This window comes from Ranitomeya imitator, chromosome 3, assembly GCF_032444005.1.
Source record: "Ranitomeya imitator isolate aRanImi1 chromosome 3, aRanImi1.pri, whole genome shotgun sequence".
NCBI lineage: Eukaryota > Metazoa > Chordata > Amphibia > Anura > Dendrobatidae > Ranitomeya > Ranitomeya imitator.
Window position 1 is genome coordinate 358,666,570 of NC_091284.1, and position 18,442 is coordinate 358,685,011.

Here is an 18,442-nt window from a genome sequence, read left to right on the forward strand (position 1 = left end):
ACTATTTGGGACTTTTTGCGACTTGTTGGTTTTTGCAATTGGACCCTATTGACTTGTATTGAGCTGCAATATAGCTGTATGACTTGTGGCTCTGTAGCCTTTGCAGAATGTGTCATAATTAACTCTCCTCCCACCTCTCATCTAACTTGTTGTACGACAATCTACAATCTGGTTTCCGCCCCCATCACTCAACTGAGACTGCCCTGACCAAAATCACTAACGACCTACTTACCGCCAAAGCTACTGGACAATACTCTGTACTCCTCCTTCTAGACCTGTCCTCTGCTTTCGACACAGTTGACCACTGCCTCCTACTGCAGATGCTCTCCTCCTTTGGCATCAAAGACCTCGCCCTATCCTGGATCGCCTCGTACCTTTCCAACCGCACATTCAGCGTCTCCCACTCCCATACTAACTCCTCATCCCACCCTCTCTCTGTTGGAGTCCCCCAAGGCTCTGTTCTAGGACCCCTACTCTTCTCAATCTATACACTTGGCTTGGGACAACTCATAAAGTCCCATGGATTCCAGTACCACCTCTATGCTGACGACACTCAGATCTACCTCTCTGGCCCAGACGTCACCGCTCTGCTGTCCAGAATCCCAGAGTGCCTATCAGCCATATCCTCCTTCTTCTCCTCTCGCTTCCTCAAACTCAATGTGGACAAATCTTAACTCATCATCTTTCCTCCATCCCACAAATCTTCCTTACTTGACCTATCTATCGCAGTCAATGACATCATGCTTTCCCCTGTACCCGAAGTCCGCTGCCTCGGAGTAACCTTCGACTCTGCCCTGTCCTTCAAACCACACCCAAGCTCTTTCCACCTCCTGTCGCCTCCAGCTCAAAAATATCTCCAGGATCCGTCCTTTCCTCAACCCCCAATCTACTAAAATGCTTGTGCACGCCCTCATCATTTCCCGCCTTGACTACTGCAACATCCTTTTCTGTGGCCTCCCTGCTAACACCCTTGCACCTCTCCAGTCCATCCTTAACTCTGCTGCCCGACTAATCCATCTCTCTCCTCGCTACTCCTCCGCTTCCCCCCTCTGCAAATCTCTTCACTGGCTCCCATTCCCTCAGCGTATCCAGTTCAAATTGCTAATACTGACCTACAAAGCCATCCACAACCTGTCTCCTCCATATATCTCTGAACTAATCTCTCGATATCTTCCCTCACGTGACCTCCGGTCCTCCCAAGACCTCCTACTCTCCTCCACACTTATTCGCTCCTCATCCAATCGCCTCCAAGACTTCTCCCGAATATCCCCCATCCTCTGGAACCTTCTGCCCCAACACGTCCGACTATCAACCACAGTCGGATCCTTCAGACGGAACCTGAAAACTCATCTCTTCAGGAAAGCCTACAGCCTGCACTGACACCGCTGCTGCCTCATCACTATCGAAGCTACCGCCTCACCAACACCGGAGCTACCGCCTCACCAACACCGGAGCTCCTGCAACCCTCAACCTACTGTCTCCTTCCCCATAATCCTGTAGAATGTAAGCCCGCAAGGGCAGGGTCCTCGCCCCTCTGTATCAGTCCGTCATTGTTAGTTTGTTTACTGTATGTGATATTTGTAACTTGTATGTAACCCCTTCTCATGTACAGCACCATGGAATCAATGGTGCTATATAAATAAATAATAATACAGAACCACTCCATGCAGCCCCCCACCATACAGCTTCCCTCCATGCAGCTCGCCTCCATACAACCCCTTCCTTGCACCACCTCCATGCAGCTCACACCATAAAGCTTCCCTCCATGCAGTCCCCTCTTTGCAGCTTGCCTCCATACAGCCCCTTCCTTGCAGCTCCTTCCATACAGCCCCCACCATAAAACGTTCCTCCATACAGCCCCCACCATGCAACTCCATCCATGCAGCTCCCCTCCATACAGCCCCCCACCATTCAGCCCCCTCTTTGCAGCTTGCCTTCACACAGCCCCTTCCTTGCAGCTCTCTACATCCAGCTCCCTCCATGCAGCCCCTACCATAATACTTCCCACCATACAGCCCCCATCATTCAACTTCCCTCCATACAGCTCCCACCATTCAACTCCCCTCCATACAGCCCCCACCATTCAAATCCCTCTATACAGCTCCCATCCATGCAGCCCCTTCTTTGCAGCTCGCCTCCATACAGCCCCTTCCTTGCAGCTCTCTCTATACAGCCCCCACCCTGCACCCCCACCATAAAACGCCCCTCCATACAGCCCCCACCGTACAACCCCCTCCATGCAGCTCCCTCCATACAGACCCCACCATTCAGATCCCTCTATACAGCTCCCATCCATGCAGCTTGCCACCATGCAGACCCCTCTTTGCAACTCGCCTTCACACAGCCCCTTCCTTGCAGCTCCCTCCATACAGCTCCCTCCATGCAGCCCCCACTATACATCTTCCCCCCATACAGCTCTCCTCCATACAGCCCTCACCATACAACTTTCTCCATGCAGCTCACACCATACAGCTCCCTCCATGCAGCCACCATACAACTTTCCTCCATACAGCTCGCCTCCATACAGTCCCCACCATACAACTCCCTCCATACAGATCCCCTCCATGCAGCCCCCCACCATACAGCTTCCCTCCATGCAGCTCGCCTTCAAACAGCCCCTTCCTTGCACTCCATGCAGCTCACACAATAAAGCTCCCCTCCATGCAGCCCCCCACCAAACAGCTTCCCTCCATGCAGCCCCCTCCTTGCAGCTTGCCTCCATACAGCCCCCACCATAAAATGTCCCTCCATACAGCCCCCTCCATGCAAATCCCCTACATACAGCCCCCACCATTCAGCTCCCTCTATACAGCTCCCCTCCATGCAGCCCCTTCTTTGCAACTCGCCTTCACACAGCCCCTTCCTTGCAGCTCCCTCCATTCAACTCCCTCCATGCAGCCCCCACATACAACTTCCCTCCATACAGCCCCCACCATGCAGCTCCCCTACATACAGCCCCCACCATACAACTCACTCCATGCAGCTCACATCATACAGTTTCCTCCATACAGCTCCCCTCCATGCAGCTCCCTCTTTGCAGCTCGCCTTCATACAGCCCCTTCCTTGCTGCTCCCTCCATACAGCCCCCACCATAAAACGTCCCTCCAGACAGCCATCTGCATACAACTCCCTCCATACAGCCCCCACCATTCAGCTCCCTCTATACAGCTGCCCCCCATGCAGCCCCCTCTTTGCAGCTCGCCTTCACACAGCCCCTTCCTTGCAGCTCCCTTCATTCAGTTCCCTTCATGAAGCCCCCACCATACAACTTCCCTCCATACAGCCCCCACCATTCAATTCACTCCATGCAGCTCCCCTCCATACACCCCCACCATACAACGCACTCCATGCAGCTCACACCATACAGTTCCCTCCATACAGCTCCCCTCCATTCAGCTTCCCTTCATGAAGCTCCCTCTTTGCAGACCGCCTTCATACAGCCCTTTCCTTGCAGCTCCCTCCATACAGCTCCCCTCCATGCAGCCCCACCATACAACTTCCCTCCATACAGCCCCCACCATACAACTCCTTCCAAGCAGCTCCCACCATACAGATCCCCTCCAAGCAGCTCCCACCATACAACTCCCTCTATGCATTCCCCTCTTTGCAGTTCGCCTATACACAGCCCCTTCCTTGCAGCTCCCTCCATACGGCCCCCACCATAAAACTTCCCTCCATACAGCCCCCACCATACAACTCCCTTCATGCAGCTCCCCTCCATACAACCCCAACCATGCAGCTCCTTTCATGCAGCTCCCATCCATACAGCTCACGCCATGCAGCTCATACCATACAGTTCCCTCCATACAGCTCCCCTCCATGCAACCACCTTTTTGCAGCTTGCCTTCATACAGCCCCCACCATACAACTCCCTCCATGCAGCCCACACCATACAGCTTCCCTCCATACAGCCCCTTCCTTGCAGCTCCCTCCATACAGCTCCCACCATGCAGCCCCCACCATACAACTCCCCCCATTCAGTTTCCCTCCATGCAGCCCCCTCCTTGCAGCTTGCCTTCATACAGCCCCTTCCTTGCAGCTCCCTCCATATAGCTCCCCTCCATGCAGCCCCCACCATACATCTTCCCTCCATACAGCCTCCACTTTGCAGCTTGCCTTCACACAGCCCCTTCCTTGCAGCTCCCTCCATATAGCTCCCCTCCATGCAGCCCCCACCATACATCTTCCCTCCATACAGCTCCCCTCCATACAGCCCCCACCATACAACTCCCTCCATGGAGCTCACACCATAAAGCTCCCTCCATGCAGTCCCCCACCATACAGCTTCCCTCCACGCAGCTAGCCCCCATACAGCCCCTTCCTTGCACTCCCTCCATGCAGCTCACACCATATAGCTCCCCTCCATGCACCCTCCCACCATACAGCTTCCCTCCATGCAGCCCCCTCTTTGCAGCTCGCCTCCATACAGGCCCTTCCTTGCAGCCCCCTCCATACAGCCCCCACCATACAACTTCCCTCCATAGAGCCCCCACCATACAACTCCCTCCATACAGATTCCCTCCATGCAGCCCCCACCATACTTAACTTCATACACCTCCCCTCCATACAGCCCCCACCATACAACTCACTCCATGCAGCTCACACCATACAACTCACTTCATACACCTCCCCACCATACAACTCACTCAAAACAGCTCGCCTCCATACAGTCCCTTCCTTGCACTTCCTCCATGCAGCTCACACACCATACAGCTCCCCTCCATGCAGCCCCTCACCATACAGCTTCCCTCCATGCAGCCCCCTCTTTGCAGCTCGCCTCCATACAGCCCCTTCCTTGCAGCTCCTTCCATACAGCCCCCACCATAAAACGTCCTTCCATACAGCCCCCACCTTACAACTCCCTCCATGCAGCTCCCCGCCATACAGCCCCTACCATTCAGCTCCCTCTATACAGCTCCCCTCCATGCAGCCCCCTCTTTGCAGTTCGCCTTCACACAGCCTATTCTTTGCAGCTCACTCCATACAGCTCCCTCCATGCAGCCCCTACCATACAACTTCCCTCCATACAGCCCCCACCATTCAACTCCCTCCATGCACCTCCCCTTCATACAGCCCCCACCATACAACTCACTCCATGCAGCTCACACCATAGTTTCCTCCATACAACTCCCTCCATGCAGCCCCCTCTTTGCAGCTCGCCTTCATACTGCCCCTTACTTGCAGCCCCCCACCATAAAGCTTCCCTCCATACAGCCGCTTCCTTGCACTCCATCCATGCAGCTCACACCATACAGCTCCCCTCCATGCAGCCCCCCACCATACAACTTCCCTCCATGCAGTCCCCTTTGCAGCTCGCCTCGATACAGCCCCTACCTTGCAGCTCACTCCATACAGGCCCCACCTTACAACTCCCTCCATGCAGCCCCCCTTTGCAGCTCGCCTTCACACAGCCCCTTCCTTGCAGCTCCCTCCATGCAGCCCCCACCACACAACTTCCTCCATGCAGCTCACACCATACAGCTCCCTCCATACAGATCCCCTCCATGCAGCTTCCCTCCATACAGCTCCCACCATGCAGCCCCCACCATACAACTCCCCCCATTCAGTTTCCCTCCATGCAGCCCCCTCCTTGCAGCTTGCCTTCATACAGCCCCTTCCTTGCAGCTCCCTCCATATAGCTCCCCTCCATGCAGCCCCCACCATACATCTTCCCTCCATACAGCCTCCACTTTGCAGCTTGCCTTCACACAGCCCCTTCCTTGCAGCTCCCTCCATATAGCTCCCCTCCATGCAGCCCCCACCATACATCTTCCCTCCATACAGCTCCCCTCCATACAGCCCCCACCATACAACTCCCTCCATGGAGCTCACACCATAAAGCTCCCTCCATGCAGTCCCCCACCATACAGCTTCCCTCCACGCAGCTAGCCCCCATACAGCCCCTTCCTTGCACTCCCTCCATGCAGCTCACACCATATAGCTCCCCTCCATGCACCCTCCCACCATACAGCTTCCCTCCATGCAGCCCCCTCTTTGCAGCTCGCCTCCATACAGGCCCTTCCTTGCAGCCCCCTCCATACAGCCCCCACCATACAACTTCCCTCCATAGAGCCCCCACCATACAACTCCCTCCATACAGATTCCCTCCATGCAGCCCCCACCATACTTAACTTCATACACCTCCCCTCCATACAGCCCCCACCATACAACTCACTCCATGCAGCTCACACCATACAACTCACTTCATACACCTCCCCACCATACAACTCACTCAAAACAGCTCGCCTCCATACAGTCCCTTCCTTGCACTTCCTCCATGCAGCTCACACACCATACAGCTCCCCTCCATGCAGCCCCTCACCATACAGCTTCCCTCCATGCAGCCCCCTCTTTGCAGCTCGCCTCCATACAGCCCCTTCCTTGCAGCTCCTTCCATACAGCCCCCACCATAAAACGTCCTTCCATACAGCCCCCACCTTACAACTCCCTCCATGCAGCTCCCCGCCATACAGCCCCTACCATTCAGCTCCCTCTATACAGCTCCCCTCCATGCAGCCCCCTCTTTGCAGTTCGCCTTCACACAGCCTATTCTTTGCAGCTCACTCCATACAGCTCCCTCCATGCAGCCCCTACCATACAACTTCCCTCCATACAGCCCCCACCATTCAACTCCCTCCATGCACCTCCCCTTCATACAGCCCCCACCATACAACTCACTCCATGCAGCTCACACCATAGTTTCCTCCATACAACTCCCTCCATGCAGCCCCCTCTTTGCAGCTCGCCTTCATACTGCCCCTTACTTGCAGCCCCCCACCATAAAGCTTCCCTCCATACAGCCGCTTCCTTGCACTCCATCCATGCAGCTCACACCATACAGCTCCCCTCAATGCAGCCCCCCACCATACAACTTCCCTCCATGCAGTCCCCTTTGCAGCTCGCCTCGATACAGCCCCTACCTTGCAGCTCACTCCATACAGGCCCCACCTTACAACTCCCTCCATGCAGCCCCCCTTTGCAGCTCGCCTTCACACAGCCCCTTCCTTGCAGCTCCCTCCATGCAGCCCCCACCACACAACTTCCTCCATGCAGCTCACTCCATACAGCTCCCTCCATACAGATCCCCTCCATGCAGCTTCCCTCCATACAGCCCCTTCCTCGCACTCCTTCGATGCAGCTCACACCATACAGCTCCCTTCCATGCTGCCCCCACCATACAGCTTCCCTCCATGCAGCCCCCTCTTTGCAGCTCGCCTCCACACAGCCCCTTCCTTGCAGCTCCCTCCATACAGCCTCCACCATGCAACCCCACCATAAAACGTCCCTCCATGCAGCCCCTACCATTCAACTCCCCTTCATACAGCCCCCACCATACAACTCACTCCATGCAGCTCACACCATAGTTTCCTCCATACAACTCCCTCCATGAAGCTCCCCTCCATACAGCTCACACCTTCAGCTCCCTCCATGCAGCCCCTTGTTTTGCAGCTCCCTCCATACAGCTCCGCTCCATGCAGCCCCAACCATAAAACGTCCCTCCATACAGCCCCCACCATACAATTCCCTCCATACAACCCCCCACCATTCAGCTCCCCTCCATGCAGCTTCCCTCCATGCAGTCCCCTTTGCAGCTCTCCTCGATACAGCCCCTACCTTGCAACTCACTCCATACAGGCCCCACCTTACAACTCCCTCCATGCAGCCCCCCTCCATGCAGCTTCCCTCCATGCAGCCCCCCTTTGCAGCTCGCCTTCACACAGCCCCTTCCTTGCAGCTCCCTCCATGCAGCCCCCACCACACAACTTCCTCCATGCAGCTCACTCCATACAGATCCCCTCCATGCAGCTTCCCTCCATACAGCCCCTTCCTCGCACTCCTTCGATGCAGCTCACACCATACAGCTCCCTTCCATGCTGCCCCCACCATACAGCTTCCCTCCATGCAGCCCCCTCTTTGCAGCTCGCCTCCACACAGCCCATTCCTTGCAGCTCCCTCCATACAGCCTCCACCATGCAACCCCCATCATAAAACGTCCCTCCATGCAGGCCCCTCTTTGCAGCGAGCCTTCACACAGACCCTTCCTTGCAGCTTCCTCCATACAGCCCCAACCATACAACTTCCCTCCATACAGCCCCTACCATTCAACTCCCCCCATGCAGCTCCCCTCCATACAGCCCTCACCATACAACTCACTCCATACAGTTCCCTCCATACAGCTCCCCTCAATGCAGCTCGCCTTCATAGAGCCCCTGCCTTGCAGCTCCATCCATACAGCTCCCTCCATGCAGCTCACACCACAGCTCTCTCCATACAGATTCCCTCCATGCAGCCCCCCACCATACAGCTTCCCTCCATGCAGCTCGCCTCCATACAGCCCCTTCCTTGTACTCACTCCATTCAGATCACACCACACAGCTCCCCTTCGTGCAGCCCCCCACCATACAGCTTCCGTCCATGCAGCCCCCTCTTTGCAGATCCCTCCATATAGCCCCCACAATAAAACGTCCCTCCATACAGCCCCCTCCATGCAGCTCCTCTCCATACAGCTCCCCCCATTCAGCTCCCCTCCATGCAGCCCCCTTTGCAGCTCGCCTTCACACAGCCCCTTCCTTGCAGCCCCCACCATACAACTTCCCTCTTTACTGCCCCCACCATTCAACTCCCTCCATGCAGCTCCCCTCCATACAACCCCCATCACTCCATGCAGCTCACACCATACAGTTCCCTCCATGCAGCTTCCCTTCATAAAGCCACCTCTTTGCAGCTCTCCTTCATACAGCCCTTTTGTTGCAGCTCCCTCCATACAGCTCCTCTCCATGCAGCCCCCACCATACAACTTCCCTCCATAAAGATTCCCTCCATGCAGCTCCCCTCCATACAGCCCCCACAATTCAGCTTCCCTCCATACAGCCCCCACCATTCAGCTCCCCTCCATGCAGCCCCTTTGCCGCTCGCCTTCACACAGCCCCTTTGCCGCTCGCCTTCACACAGCCCCTACCTTGCAGCTCCCTCCATGCAGCCCCCACCATACAACTCCCCACCATACAGCTTGCCTCCATAAAGCCACTTCCTTGCACTCCCTCATGCAGCTCACACCATACAGCTCTCCTCCACGCACACCCCCACCATACAACCCCCTTTGCAGCTCGCCTCCATACAGCCCCCACCATAAAACGTCCCTCCATACAGCCCCCACCATACGGCCCCCATCATTCAGCTCCTCCATGCAGCCCCTTCTTTGAAGCTCCGTCCATACAGCTCCCCTCTATATAGCCCCCTCCATACAACTCCCTCCATGCAGCTCACACCATACAGCGCCCCTCCATACAGCCACCCTACCATACAGCTTCCCTCTAACATTACCGACGCATTGACACACGTCACAACCGTCATGCGACGGTTGTGCCGTGTTGTGGCAGACCGCCGGGAGCAAAAAGCATTACATGTAATGTTTTTTGCTGCCGACGGACCGCTTTTTCCGACCGCGCATGCGCGGCCGGAACTCCGTCCCCACCTCCCCGCACCTCACAAATGGGGTAGCGGATGCGCCGGAAAAATGCATCTGCTGCCTCCGTTGTGCGGCGCATTCACCGCTAGCGTCGGAATCATGGCCCGACGCACTGCGACGGGACAGATCCGATGCTAGTGTGAAAGTAGTCTAACTGGACATGTTGCGGCACAGAATTCCAGAGGATGGGGGATATTCGGGAGAAGTCTTGGAGGTGATTGAGTGAGGAGCGAATAAGCGTGGAGGAGAGGAGGTCTTGGGAGGACCGGAGATTACATGAGGGAAGATATTGAGAGACTAGTTCGGAAACATATGGAGAAAGGTTATGGATGGCTTTGTAGGTCAGCGTTAGTAGTTTAAACTGGATACGCTGGGAAATTGGGAGCTAGTGATGGGATTTGCAAACAGGGGAAGCAGGAGTGTAGGAGAGAGATTAATTAGTTGGGCAGCAGAGTTAAGAACGGACTGGAGGGGTGCGAGAGTCTTAGAAGGTAGGCCACAAAGGAGGATGTTGCAGTAGTCGAGGCGGGAGATGATTAGGGCATGCACAAGCATTTTGGTAGTGAGGTTTGAGGATACAGCGCTCTCCATGCAGCCACCACCATACAACTCACACCATACATTTCCCTCCATGCAGCCTCCTCCTTGCAGCTTGCCTTCATACAGCTTGCCTCCATGCAGCCCCCCACCTTACAGCTCCCCTCCATACAGCCCCTTCCTTGCAGTTCCCTCCATGCACCTTACACCACACAGCTTCCCTTCATGCAGCCCCCTCCATACAGCCCCCACTATACAACTTCCGTCCACACAACTCACACCATGCAGCTCCCTCCATACAGCTGCAGTAATAGTATGAGTTGTCAGCAGCCAATCACCGCCGCCTCCATTACAACGCCGCTACACGATGACGTCATCACACTGGAGAGTGTGTAGGTGTGTCTTACATTGGCAACAAACGGATTGCTTGTAACCAATAGGAGAAGCTGTCCCTTGACTATCCAGCTGACTGGAAGATCACACACTCAACGTGATTGGTTGGCGATAGGTGTGCGTCATTTCCGTTGTCAAGTGCGCAGCGATGGAAAGCCGGGCTTAATGGTCGGCGGCGGAGGCCTGCCTGAGTGTCGCTTTCTGTGCGAGTCACTGGGCATGAGTCCGGAGTGAGGTGGACCGAGTGCTGCGTTCCAGGTGAGGGCAGAACGGTGCACACCACGTTTGGGCGGGGATAACAGCGGCAGAGGAGCGCTGTGCCCGGGTGTCCTACGCTCCAGCCTTGTGCACAGCAGTGCACGTCTGCGGACCGCCAGGCAGGGCTGCAGTCAGTCCTCTGCGCTGCCCGGAGCAGGGTGCAGTGTATGGGTGGGATCCTCACCTGCTGCCGGGGATCAGACGTGTTGCATTCCGGCATGCCCAGTCTTTTGTTCCCACAACTGTCCCCATGTTGTTTTCCCCTTCTGAAATACACATACATGCCAAGCCAATGGCGGGTCTGCTGGGCACCTGCCACCCCTGTGCCAGCATCCAGCAGTGTGGCACATCACTAGGGTATGCCAGGTCAGGCTTTGCCCCCCACCCGCTGGTCATTGATCCTCTGATTTGGTTGGTGTTTGCCTTAATCTGATCCTGTAGTAATGGCAGCTGTGCAGCGCTGGGGGTCCTGGGTCAGATCCCACCAAGGACAACATCTGCAAGGAGTTCGTGTTCCCCCCACACTCCAGAGCCAGTGAGGACTGTGCTAATATCTGTGGGATATGATGGCGGTAATAGCGGGTTCTCCTGCTCAGGCTGGAACAAAGAGCCTGTCCCGCTGCTCCTCATGTTACACTGCCGTTAGCTGATTTTCGGAGCACTGTTCTAATAGCGAGCGGTTATCTACTAGCATTGGGGGCAGCATGAGTCACACAGTGTCTGCAGTGCTGGAGCAGTGAGTGCGGAGACCGTGGGTCATATGGCCGCAGTGTCTGTGATGCCAGTGTGCTGGAGCAGTGAGTGCGGAGACCGTGGGTCATATGGCTGCAGTGTCTGTGATGCCAGTGTGCTGGAGCAGTGAGTGCGGAGACCGTGGGTCATATGGCTGCAGTGTCTGTGATGCCAGTGTGCTGGAGCAGTGAGTGAGGAGACCGTGGGTCATATGGCCGCAGTGTCTGTGATGCCAGTGTGCTGGAGCATTTAGTACGGAGACCGTGGGTCATATGGCCGCAGTGTCTGTGATGCCAGTGTGCTGGAGCAGTGAGTGCGGAGACCGTGGGTCATATGGCAGCAGTGTCTGTGATGCCAGTGTGCTGGAGCAGTGAGTACGGAGACCGTGGGTCATATGGCCGCAGTGTCTGTGATGCCAGTGTGCTGGAGCAGTTAGTGCGGAGACCGTGGGTCATATGGCAGCAGTGTCTGTGATGCCAGTGTGCTGGAGCAGTGAGTGCGGAGACCGTGGGTCATATGGCCGCAGTGTCTGTGATGCCAGTGTGCTGGAGCAGTGAGTGCGGAGACCGTGGGTCATATGGCCGCAGTGTCTGTGATGCCAGTGTGCTGGAGCAGTGAGTGCGGAGACCGTGGGTCATATGGCAGCAGTGTCTGTGATGCCAGTGTGCTGGAGCAGTGAGTGCGGAGACCGTGGGTCATATGGCCGCAGTGTCTGTGATGCCAGTGTGCTGGAGCAGTGAGTGCGGAGACCGTGGGTCATATGGCCGCAGTGTCTGTGATGCCAGTGTGCTGGAGCAGTGAGTGCGGAGACCGTGGGTCATATGGCAGCAGTGTCTGTGATGCCAGTGTGCTGGAGCATTTAGTACGGAGACCGTGGGTCATATGGCCGCAGTGTCTGTGATGCCAGTGTGCTGGAGCAGTGAGTGCGGAGACCGTGGGTCATATGGCAGCAGTGTCTGTGATGCCAGTGTGCTGGAGCAGTGAGTACGGAGACCGTGGGTCATATGGCCGCAGTGTCTGTGATGCCAGTGTGCTGGAGCAGTGAGTACGGAGACCGTGGGTCATATGGCAGCAGTGTCTGTGATGCCAGTGTGCTGGAGCATTTAGTACGGAGACCGTGGGTCATATGGCCGCAGTGTCTGTGATGCCAGTGTGCTGGAGCAGTTAGTGCGGAGACCGTGGGTCATATGGCTGCAGTGTCTGTGATGCCAGCGTGCTGGAGCAGTTAGTGCGGAGACCGTGGGTCATATGGCAGCAGTGTCTGTGATGCCAGCGTGCTGGAGCAGTTAGTGCGGAGACCGTGGGTCATATGGCCGCAGTGTCTGTGATGCCAGTGTGCTGGAGCAGTGAGTGCGGAGACCGTGGGTCATATGGCCGCAGTGTCTGTGATGCCAGTGTGCTGGAGCAGTGAGTACGGAGACCGTGGGTCATATGGCTGCAGTGTCTGTGATGCCAGTGTGCTGGAGCAGTGAGTACGGAGACCGTGGGTCATATGGCCGCAGTGTCTGTGATGCCAGTGTGCTGGAGCAGTGAGTACGGAGACCGTGGGTCATATGGCCGCAGTGTCTGTGATGCCAGTGTGCTGGAGCAGTTAGTGCGGAGACCGTGGGTCATATGGCCGCAGTGTCTGTGATGCCAGTGTGCTGGAGCATTGAGTGCGGAGACCGTGGGTCATATGGCTGCAGTGTCTGTGATGCCAGCGTGCTGGAGCAGTGAGTGCGGAGACCGTGGATCATATGGCCGCAGTGTCTGTGATGCCAGTGTGCTGGAGCAGTTAGTGCGGAGACCGTGGGTCATATGGCAGCAGTGTCTGTGATGCCAGTGTGCTGGAACAGTGAGTGCGGAGACCGTGGGTCATATGGCCGCAGTGTCTGTGATGCCAGTGTGCTGGAGCAGTGAGTGCGGAGACCGTGGGTCATATGGCTGCAGTGTCTGTGATGCCAGTGTGCTGGAACAGTGAGTGCGGAGACCGTGGGTCATATGGCCGCAGTGTCTGTGATGCCAGTGTGCTGGAGCAGTGAGTGCGGAGACCGTGGGTCATATGGCTGCAGTGTCTGTGATGCCAGTGTGCTGGAGCAGTGAGTGCGGAGACCGTGGGTCATATGGCTGCAGTGTCTGTGATGCCAGTGTGCTGCAGCAGTGAGTGCGGAGACCGTGGGTCATATGGCTGCAGTGTCTGTGATGCCAGTGTGCTGGAGCAGTGAGTACGGAGACCGTGGGTCATATGGCCGCAGTGTCTGTGATGCCAGTGTGCTGGAGCAGTGAGTACGGAGACTGTGGGTCATATGGCCGCAGTGTCTGTGATGCCAGTGTGCTGGAGCAGTTAGTGCGGAGACCGTGGGTCATATGGCCGCAGTGTCTGTGATGCCAGCGTGCTGGAGCAGTGAGTGCGGAGACCGTGGGTCATATGGCTGCAGTGTCTGTGATGCCAGCGTGCTGGAGCAGTGAGTGCGGAGACCGTGGATCATATGGCCGCAGTGTCTGTGATGCCAGCGTGCTGGAGCAGTGAGTGCGGAGACCGTGGATCATATGGCAGCAGTGTCTGTGATGCCAGTGTGCTGGAGCAGTGAGTGCGGAGACCGTGGGTCATATGGCCGCAGTGTCTGTGATGCCAGTGTGCTGGAGCAGTGAGTGCGGAGACCGTGGGTCATATGGCCGCAGTGTCTGTGATGCCAGTGTGCTGGAGCAGTGAGTACGGAGACTGTGGGTCATATGGCCGCAGTGTCTGTGATGCCAGCGTGCTGGAGCAGTGAGTGCGGAGACCGTGGGTCATATGGCCGCAGTGTCTGTGATGCCAGTGTGCTGGAGCAGTGAGTGCGGAGACCGTGGGTCATATGGCCGCAGTGTCTGTGATGCCAGTGTGCTGGAGCAGTGAGTACGGAGACTGTGGGTCATATGGCCGCAGTGTCTGTGATGCCAGTGTGCTGGAGCAGTGAGTGCGGAGACCGTGGGTCATATGGCCGCAGTGTCTGTGATGCCAGTGTGCTGGAGCAGTGAGTACGGAGACCGTGGGTCATATGGCCGCAGTGTCTGTGATGCCAGTGTGCTGGAGCAGTGAGTACGGAGACCGTGGGTCATATGGCCGCAGTGTCTGTGATGCCAGTGTGCTGGAGCAGTGAGTACGGAGACTGTGGGTCATATGGCCGCAGTGTCTGTGATGCCAGTGTGCTGGAGCAGTGAGTACGGAGACCGTGGGTCATATGGCCGCAGTGTCTGTGATGCCAGTGTGCTGGAGCAGTGAGTACGGAGACTGTGGGTCATATGGCCGCAGTGTCTGTGATGCCAGTGTGCTGGAGCAGTGAGTGCGGAGACTGTGGGTCATATGGCCGCAGTGTCTGTGATGCCAGTGTGCTGGAGCAGTGAGTGCGGAGACTGTGGGTCATATGGCCGCAGTGTCTGTGATGCCAGCGTGCTGGAGCAGTGAGTGCGGAGACCGTGGGTCATATGGCCGCAGTGTCTGTGATGCCAGTGTGCTGGAGCAGTGAGTACGGAGACTGTGGGTCATATGGCCGCAGTGTCTGTGATGCCAGTGTGCTGGAGCAGTGAGTACGGAGACCGTGGGTCATATGGCCGCAGTGTCTGTGATGCCAGTGTGCTGGAGCAGTGAGTACGGAGACTGTGGGTCATATGGCCGCAGTGTCTGTGATGCCAGCGTGCTGGAGCAGTGAGTGCGGAGACCGTGGGTCATATGGCCGCAGTGTCTGTGATGCCAGTGTGCTGGAGCAGTGAGTGCGGAGACCGTGGGTCATATGGCTGCAGTGTCTGTGATGCCAGCGTGCTGGAGCAGTGAGTGCGGAGACCGTGGGTCATATGGCCGCAGTGTCTGTGATGCCAGTGTGCTGGAGCAGTGAGTGCGGAGACCGTGGGTCATATGGCCGCAGTGTCTGTGATGCCAGCGTGCTGGAGCAGTGAGTGCGGAGGCCGTGGGTCATATGGCCGCAGTGTCTGTGATGCCAGCGTGCTGGAGCAGTGAGTGCGGAGACCGTGGGTCATATGGCCGCAGTGTCTGTGATGCCAGCGTGCTGGAGCAGTGAGTGCGGAGGCCGTGGGTCATATGGCCGCAGTGTCTGTGATGCCAGCGTGCTGCGGAATGCCCTACTTATAAGGAATAAGAAGCTTTTTATTTATAGAAAAGTGCAGAAATCCTATTTACTCAGTTATTTCTCCTCATTGGAAAGTATGACGATATTGTTATTATAGTGTGGCTAACAATGTCCCAAATACACGCGCACAGTTATGCAAATGGCATTACTCCCTGCAACCACAAGTGGCGCTGTTATACAATGTAAGTGTGGGTTATGAGCATCCTCTTTAAAGGGAGGTCTTCTGTGTAAACTACCTCTGTTCATTAGTTCTTTGCCTGTATGTGCAAATGGACATTATAGACGGGATCTCTTGACTTTGACCCGCTCCATCATCACAGCTTTTAACTACAGCACGCAGCATTCCCTCCTGATGCCTAGTTTTGGAGGACCTGGACCTGCGGGGATCAGCAGATCACTACGTCAGGTTCATGTAATTATCTATGTACTCATATAGTGCAGAGCCTTCAGTTGGGTTGTGAAGCCCCTGTTTGCGTTCTTCTGGTCCATGCAATGTGTGCACCCTGCCTCCACGCGAGGTGCTTTAGGCCATGTTCACACAGTGCGTTTTTTACCGCGGAACCGCGGCGGTTTTGCCGCTGCGGTTCCGCGGCTGTTTTCCATGCAGGGTACAGTACACTGTACCCTATGGAAAACAGGACACACTGTGCACATGGTCCGGAAATTGTAAAAAAAAAGACGCGCTGAATAGCTCCCGGAAAAAAGAAGGAGCATGTCAATTCTTTTTCCGGAGCCGCAGCGGTTCTGCACCCATAGACCTCCATTGTGAGGTCCAAACCGCAGTAAAACCCGCAGATCAAAAATATATCTGCGGGTTTTACTGCGGTTTGATGTGCAGAACCGCTGCAGCAGGAAGTGCGGGGAGCGGGCGGAAGTGCGTGGGCGGAGTGTGGCTGCCCCCCCCGTGCTCCGATCCCGCCCCCCCGTGCTCCGATGCCCCCCCCCAGTGCTCCGATGCCCCCCCCCAGTGCTCTGATGCCCCCCCCGTGCCCTAATCTCCCCCCCTTATACTCACCCGGCGTCCCGGTGTCCGTCCGGCCGTCTTCTCCCTGGGCGCCGCCATCTTGCAAAATGGCGGGCGCATGCGCAGTGCGCCCGCCGAATCTGCCGGCCGGCAGATATGGCGGGCGCATGCGCAGTGCGCCCGCCGAATCTGCCGGCCGGCAGATTCGTTCCAAAGTGCATTTTGATCACTGAGATATAACCTATCTCAGTGATCAAAATAAAAAAATAGTAAATGACACCCCCCCCCCTTTGTCACCCCCATAGGTAGGGACAATAAAAAAAATAAAGAATTTTTTTTTTTTTTTTTTTTCACTAAGGTTAGAATAGGGGTAGGGGTAGGGTTAGGGGTAGGGTTAGGGTTAGGGGTAGGGTTAGGGTTAGGGGTAGGGTTAGGGTATTTTCAGCCATTTTAACCCTAAAAAAATTCCTAGAAAACACACAGACTCTGGCTAGAAAACTGCATAAAAAAAACGCATCAAAAAACGCATCAAAAAACGCATCAAAAACGGACCAAAAAAGGACCAAAAAAAGGACCTGCGTTTTCTGCCAAGAGCTGCAGTTTTTTAAAAAACAGTCAGGAAAAAAAAAGGATGGAAATCCTGAACGTGTGAACATACCCTTAGGGGGATGGAATTGCTGCAGTAGGTCGCTTTCTAGGTGCCCAGCTGTTCACCAGAGACAGGGTTGGTTGTTGTGTCCTTGGTGCTTGTACAGTGCTGTTTCCTCCATATAGTCGTCTTCTGCATTTGGCTTTATACTGTTTGTTTAGCTTAAGTTTGTTTTTCATCTGAAGAATGTTCTTATATGTTTGAGAGCTTGATTAAGTCGAATGCTAGTCGTTGGGATTAACAGGGTTAACTTTGAGAGTACACCGTTCCTGCTCCTCTAGTTGTTACTGAAGCTTTTGTGGAGACTCATGAGAATATAATAGTAATGGCTTTTATGTGTTCAGGGTAGTTTGATGGGCGGCAGTGAGAGCTGTCACGCGCCCCTTCATGCCGCCATGGCCATTAATTTCAGCTGTCGGTGGCTAGGAGCAGTGAAATGATCTGCCAGCGATGGCGCTTTAATCCTGTCACCTACAGGGAACACCGGCCAAGGTAGCAGAGGAAATGCAGAAGGCTTCCCAAACGACATGAGTCGGTATCTTAATAAAGTGGCCAAGAAGCGAGGCCTCCAGATCCTCATGCCACAGCCCTTGCCAGATCTGCTATGTCTGCGCCAATCCTCAGTGATGCTCTGTTAGTGTGTAATGGCACAGTTGTGATGTACATTACTGGCATACACGCGCTGGTGTGTGGAGGCTGCAGTGAGCTGCTGTATAGTGGCACGGGCATGTTTGCAGAGGGAGCGTTCATATTAGGCTCGCGCTTGGGAAGCCACTGGCCGAGGAATAGGAGTCATGAGAAGGGCTGTGCTATAGACACCTGAAATAACCGTTTTCCATGTAGATTTGTAGCAGGTTTTACCTCTTTGCATTCTGCGGTCTGCTGAGCACTACATGGGGATTGCGGTGTTGTGCTCCGACGTAGCTATTCACTGTTATCAGATTGATGGAGACCCCTTGGACAGTTTGGCAGGGTTTGGGTTTTATGGGTTTCTGCTCGAATCCCTTATGTGATTCTCCGCAGAGAGCACTGTATGTGGGTGACCCTAGACCCATATATATCCGATGACTGAGGCATTGTTACTAGTTGTGAACAGCTTCGCTATATTGTGTAGTGAGGGTCTGTGATGGTGGCCGTCGGGGGGGGAGGCACATCGGCAGTACCCTATTTCTGTAGGGTCTGCCGTAAGATTAGTGTCTGGGGGCATTGCAGTGTAACCAATCCGAGGATGTAATGAGTTGATCTGTACAGTTTTTTTTTCTCATGGAAATCCATGACACATGTTTTTATTAGTTGCTGACTTGGTTTGTGGTGACAGTCCAGCTTCCTATGTTTAC

The 18,442-nt window shown here is 55.5% G+C and overlaps 1 protein-coding gene across 1 annotated transcript in view; it reads left to right on the plus strand.

Annotated features, from left to right (window-relative positions):
* Window positions 1-10,529: 10,529 nt before the first annotated feature.
* The window catches only part of STK40 (serine/threonine kinase 40), a 59,332-nt gene continuing 51,419 nt past the window's right edge, over window positions 10,530-18,442 (plus strand). Inside the window, exon 1 of the mRNA XM_069756881.1 lies at window positions 10,530-10,657. The gene's annotated coding sequence lies outside the window, so the exon portion shown is untranslated. The remainder of the gene's footprint in view (window positions 10,658-18,442) is intronic.